Source organism: Myxocyprinus asiaticus, chromosome 29 (assembly GCF_019703515.2).
Source record: "Myxocyprinus asiaticus isolate MX2 ecotype Aquarium Trade chromosome 29, UBuf_Myxa_2, whole genome shotgun sequence".
NCBI lineage: Eukaryota > Metazoa > Chordata > Actinopteri > Cypriniformes > Catostomidae > Myxocyprinus > Myxocyprinus asiaticus.
Genome location: NC_059372.1, coordinates 14,638,083 through 14,644,217, shown reverse-complemented (window position 1 = coordinate 14,644,217; position 6,135 = coordinate 14,638,083).

Here is a 6,135-nt window from a genome sequence, read left to right as displayed (position 1 = left end):
TATGATAGTAATTATTATAATAATATATACTGTATATTTATAAATATTATAATAATAATTCACTCGCTGCTCCCAATAACGCACAGATGATGAGAAGCGAAATAAACATATTTAGAACAGAAACAAAATCCCTCAAAAGGCAATAATAACTTTTTGAATTATTTTATTTTAAATAGTAAAGGTAAATATGCTGTTGTGTCTCTGAAACATTCTTTGTTACATAGAAGAATAAAATGGTGTTCTTTTATCATTTTAAGATTTACTTGCCCCTGTATGTCTTGTAAAGGAAAACAAACTGTGGTTGCTTGCTTTACATAACCATCAGACAATCTCTTCTTATCCAAGTGAGCTGTAATAAGCTCCCAGTAGATGGCGGTAATTCACTTTTTTTGTTTGTGATCTGCCATTTCAAAAAAAGAAGACGACGCTGCCTGATTCTGATCAGCAGATTGAAATATGTAAAAGTTTGGCTTCTATGCAATAAGGAAGGCTATTAGTTATAATCTGACCAACATGTTTGGTCACGCTACACCGCTACTTGCTGGAAAAAGTAGTTTGTTACTGGATAAGCTACTCTGTTTTAAAAGCAGCTGAGCTACTGTCAAGCTACTGAAAAATTTAATTAAGTTAGTAGAGTCGCTACATGTAGTTAGCTACTCCCTAACACTGCAACCAATAGATATTAGCAGACCAGTTACAGATGTAATGAATGGCCTTTCGTTTGTCTCCAATGATTTATTAGTGATCAGGCTAAATTGTTGCTGAACTGCGGTGAAAATTAGTGAAAAAGAAGGCTTTGCGTTTCTTGCTCTGTCCAAAATCCCCTCCATTTGTTCTAAAGCCTTCCCTTGTTCCTTCTAACCTTCTTTTTTTTCTTTATAGCATGATGTCTGAGTCAAGCGTGTGCAGATGTTTGACTTTGGCAGACTTTATCTCAGGAGGGAGGACTCTCTATGTACTAATAAAACATCTTCACTACACCCAACTGAATGTGTAACCTCAACAGTATGAGAAACAAAACATATGACTGATATTCTGCAGGGTTAAGAAACAATATTAATGTGAAAACATAACAGAACCCACATGTCTCTCATGTATGCATTTGTATATGTGCTTTTCTCTTATCACATGGAGATCTAAAAACAAACCAGGTCAACTGAAGGAAAAAGGGCTAGGGATAGGTAAGCAATTTAATGATTCCGGTTCCTATTCATTTTTATTTATTTTTTTATCCCCTTTTCTCCCAATTTGGAATGCCCAATTTCCACTGCTTAGTAGGTCCTCGTGGTGGCATGGTTACTCACCTTACTGATATGAGGGACAATAATAATCTGTCCTTAACAGTAGAAGCATGTTCACTTGATTTCTGACATTTGTTTTTAGGCAAAGCAGTTATATTATAGTAGTAATAAATAACTTTATTACCTCAAAAAATTACCTCAAACTCCGACATTTTCCAAAAGCAAATGATATTCCAAAGCTGGTGGGGGCAGCAGAGACAATCATGCTTATCCACATCGATAGATGGCAGAACAGTGTCTAACACCACTGTCGTATCGGTACTTAAAGTACACAAAGAAGAGCAATGCTAATGCTAGAGAACTACTGAATACTCCTTTAAATCCTGATTTTGGATTAATTTCTGTTGATACATTAACGGACTAAGCAAATTACATCATGACATGTACTCAGTTTGGACTGTGCGCCACTGATGGACCAGATCACTTTCACTTTTGTTGAGCGGGGTGGGGGTTGTGGGTGGGGGTTGCTAAGATGAGAGGAGACAAGGCAGATTATAGGGGAACTCCCCATTTTTACAGGTGGAAAACAGAGTCTTGCGACATTTTATTCCAATCAATGGCATGTTATTACTATATATATATATATATATATATATATATATATATATATATATATATATATATATATATATATATATATAAAACAAATGATAATATAATGGAATATCAATGAAGCCTTTCTGTGGGCCCCCCTCCAGTGAGGGCCCCTGTTACTCAGGTCCATCATTACCCACATCCGACGCCCCTGACTTGGAGTTCAGTATGTTTTTTATTTAATAAAAAGAAAAGGCTGATATACAGGTAAGTGATTTGTTCGATAGAAAAGCGTTATAGATTCAAAAGAACCGACTCATAAGAGTCCTTCTTTTGGGAATTGGGCTACACTTGACACGCTGTATGTTTCACGCTGTAGATTCAACAGAATCAGCTGATAAGAGTCATTCATTCAGGAATAATATTTAATTATTGTTTTATTTAAATTTACATTTAGTCATTTAGCAGATGCTTTTATCCAAAGCTAGCATAGAAGAGAGAGACAGACAAGATTTATTATTATTATTATAATTATTATTATTATTAAATATTAAGTAAGTGTATTTAATGTTGATTAATTAAGTGCTCTCTAAACAGATGTGTTTTCAGCTGGTTTTTGAATGTTGAGATGGTTTCTGCACATCATGTGGAGGTTGGAAGCTGCTTCCACCACAAAGGAACAGAGAAAGTGAATGATTGTGAAATAGACTTTGTGCCTATATGTGACGGGACCACCAGGTGCCACTCGTTCATTGACTGCAGAGAGTGAGTTGGGACATTGACCTGGAGGAGTGAATTGATGAGCGTGCTGTTCCACGGGCTGTCCTGAAGGCCAGAGTCAAAGCCTTGAATTTGATGCAGGCAGCTTCATGTAAATAGTGGAGAAAAATCAAGAGTTGGGCGACGTGATCCCTCTTTGGCTGAATGAAGACCAAATATGCTGCAGCATTCTGGATCATCTGCAGTGGCTTACTCGTGCTAGCTGGGAGGCCGGCCAACAGAGCATTACAGCAGTCCAGTCTTGAGATGACCAGAGCTTGGACTAGGAGCTGTGCAGCATATTCAGACAGGAATGGTCTGATTTTCCTGATGTTGTAGTTGTTATAAATATTTATGCCTTTCTGCACACTAGTAACTAAAAATATATTTTAGTAACTAAAATATATATATGGAGATTACACTGTTTTCCAAAGTTGTGATTAAGTTCATGATGATTGCTGGCAAAAACAAAATGCCAAAAAAGTAAATGGTAAAGTAAATTCATATTTTGTTGTGAGTTTTGCACAAGAGGATTTTGTTAAAAGCACTGGCTGCATACGGTGACCAAATTAACTTAAGTTAACATTAAGTAACATTAAAACTTCTTTGCCAGTTAACACAGCTGTTTCCTGCTGAACAAACGGTAGTGGAATAGAGCTGTTCAGTTGTGGCATCTATTTGTAGGTGAACCCAGGATTCTAATTCACCATGCCTTCTTGTAACAGGGTTTTTTTAACTTATGATTAAAATAAGGTCTGTGGTAAACATGATTTGATGATACTAGGGCATTTTGTTCTACAACATAAATTACACACTTTCATACTTCAAACATGAATTTTGAAGCCACCATGTGTGTGTGTGTGTTTTTTTTTTTTAAGTATGCAATTCAATATGGCTTCAAAATTCACATTTATAGAATGACTGTGTGTAATTTATATTGTAGAACAAAATGTCCACGTATTGTCAAGTAATGTTTACCACAGACCTTAGTTTACTCATAAGTTGAAAAACCCCATTACAAAAACCCATAGGAAAATCCAGAGGGAACCCATGGCAAATTATCTTCTGTGTTTGTGGACTACAACTTGAAAAGCTCTATAGTGTTTTAGTCGCTATTCTTTACACACCCAACAGATGCCACCATTTATCTATAGATTTCAATAAAAAAAAAAAAAAAATGATAACAGAACTAGCAGAAAAGTGCAAATTTAGGTTAAAAACTACAGTAAAATTGTTTATCGGTCAATCCGTTACAAGATTCGTGATAACAAATGCTGCTTGATGTCATCAAAATGTCCCACCATTTTTTAATATACACAAAATAATTTTTCAGCAAATAATATCTTAAAATTCAGTCTATTTCTCACACAAAACCATTCTATGGCTATGGATTTCCATATTTGGATTTACACAAACAATAACATTTTCAGCAAATAATGACTTAAATGTCAGTCTGTTCCTCACATAAATTATTGAATGGCTTCAAAAGACATGAAATAGGCTATAGCCTACAAGTCGTATGGAGTAGCCTACTGTTAGTATGCTTTTATAATTCTTTTTTTGTCATTGTTGGAGCTTGATGGCATTCATTCCCATTCATTTGCATTGTATTGAAAAGAGAACGACCATTCTTCAAAACTTCACCTTTTTATACACAGAAGAAATAAAGTAATACGGGTGAGTAAACAGTGAGATAATTTTACTCAAAACAATTCCAAACCATTAAAATACAGTTTGCTCAGCAAATGTCTTGGTTACTTGCGTAACATCCGTTCCCTGATGGAGGGAACGAGACATTGTGTCGATGTAGTGACACTAGGGATCACTCTTTGGGAGCCCGAGACACCTCTGATTTTTGATAAAAGGCCAATGAAAATTGGTGAGTGGTATTTGCATACCACTCCCCCGGACATACAGGTATAAAAGGAGCTGGTATTCAACGACTCATTCAGGTTTTATGCTGAGAAGCCGAGACAAGGTCCCAGCCATTTCAGCGGGTAGTTCAGCATTGAGGCAGGAGGGACACAACATCTCGTTCCCTCCATCAGGGAACGGAGGTTATGCAAGTAACCAGGATATTCCCTATCTGTCACTCACTCGACGTTGTGTCGATGTAGTGACACTAGGGGTCCCTATACAAAACGGTGCAACTGGCTGAACTGTGTTACGTGAACTGGCGGTGTGTGACAGGCAGACCACTGTGTGCCTCATAGCCAGCGCACCGGGCTGACACGTAACCTCCCCCATAAGGGACGACATGAACCTACAGGCCTTGGACGGGAGCTTTGGGCGTTCACGCCAGGTGGCGGCGCTCTGCGGGCATAGGTGCACCGCGAGTGCCTTATCCACCAGGGGAATCGCAGAATTGCCCTTGGCCGCCCCACCATCGAGGGTAGTGATGGCGGGGGAGCTGAAAGATCGGGACTGGGCAGTAAAAGGTGCCTCCCACGAATTTGTCAGATCCTGGTGTGGCCGCCCGGGAAAGCATGTCCGTCATTTCCGCATCAGCCTGTGACTGAGGGGGGGAGCCCAGCTGAGGCTTCTGCGTCTGACTCGACGAGCCCGTCCTCCGATGCTGCGCTCGAGAGCTCATCAGCTTCGCGGGCTCCGAACAAGAGGTCAAACTCACCGTGACATGATCGGGGCAGATGAGCGTGCTGGGGAATGGGAGGTCCGTGGGGGGATACCCGGCAGAGGTGGTCCCATTGGGGTCCCCATATCGCCCCCAGTGCTAGCCGTGCTGGCCTCATACCCCTCATTTCTTACGAAAGCAAGCCGCGACCGCAACGTTGCCATGGTCATGTTCTCGCAGTGAGTACATGATCCATCCACAAACGCTGTCTCCGCATGGGTCATGCCCAGACATGAAAGACAGCGATTGTGACCGTCTGAAGTTGAGAGGAAACGACCGCAACCAGGAATAGCACACAAACGGAAGGGAAATCTGAATGAGAATACCAGCTCCTTTTATACCCATATGTCCGGGGGAGTGGTATGCAAATACCACTCACCAATTTTCATTGGCTTTTATCAAAGACCAGAGGTGTCTCGGGCTCCCAAGAGTGACACCTAGTGTCACTACATCGACACAACGTCGAGTGAGTGACAGATAGGGAACATACAAATTCTCTCATCATTGACTGCGTTTTTCTCTGTATTAACGTTGCTGCATATTGGAGCAAAGCACACTACATTTATCTGTATATACTCAAATATGGATATATAACCACATCCTTCATTTCATCATCTTCTCATCTCTCTGTCTCACTGTCTCTAAACCCATTTCTATAAATGCATCCCACTGTCTTTAGCACAACAAGCCGACTGAAGTGGACAGTATTCAGCACATGACCAGTCCTAATTGGTACTGATTGGGTGGCTTGGCAGACATCTTGAAGTGATTTATAATGGTTGTTTCATCCCTGTAAATTTCTCTAACCCCCTTTCAGACATCAATAAAACCCTTAAAGTGAGACCTAGGGGAGATATTAAGAAGAATAAAGAGTAATTCCTGACCCTTTAAGTGCAGTCTTTTCACAGA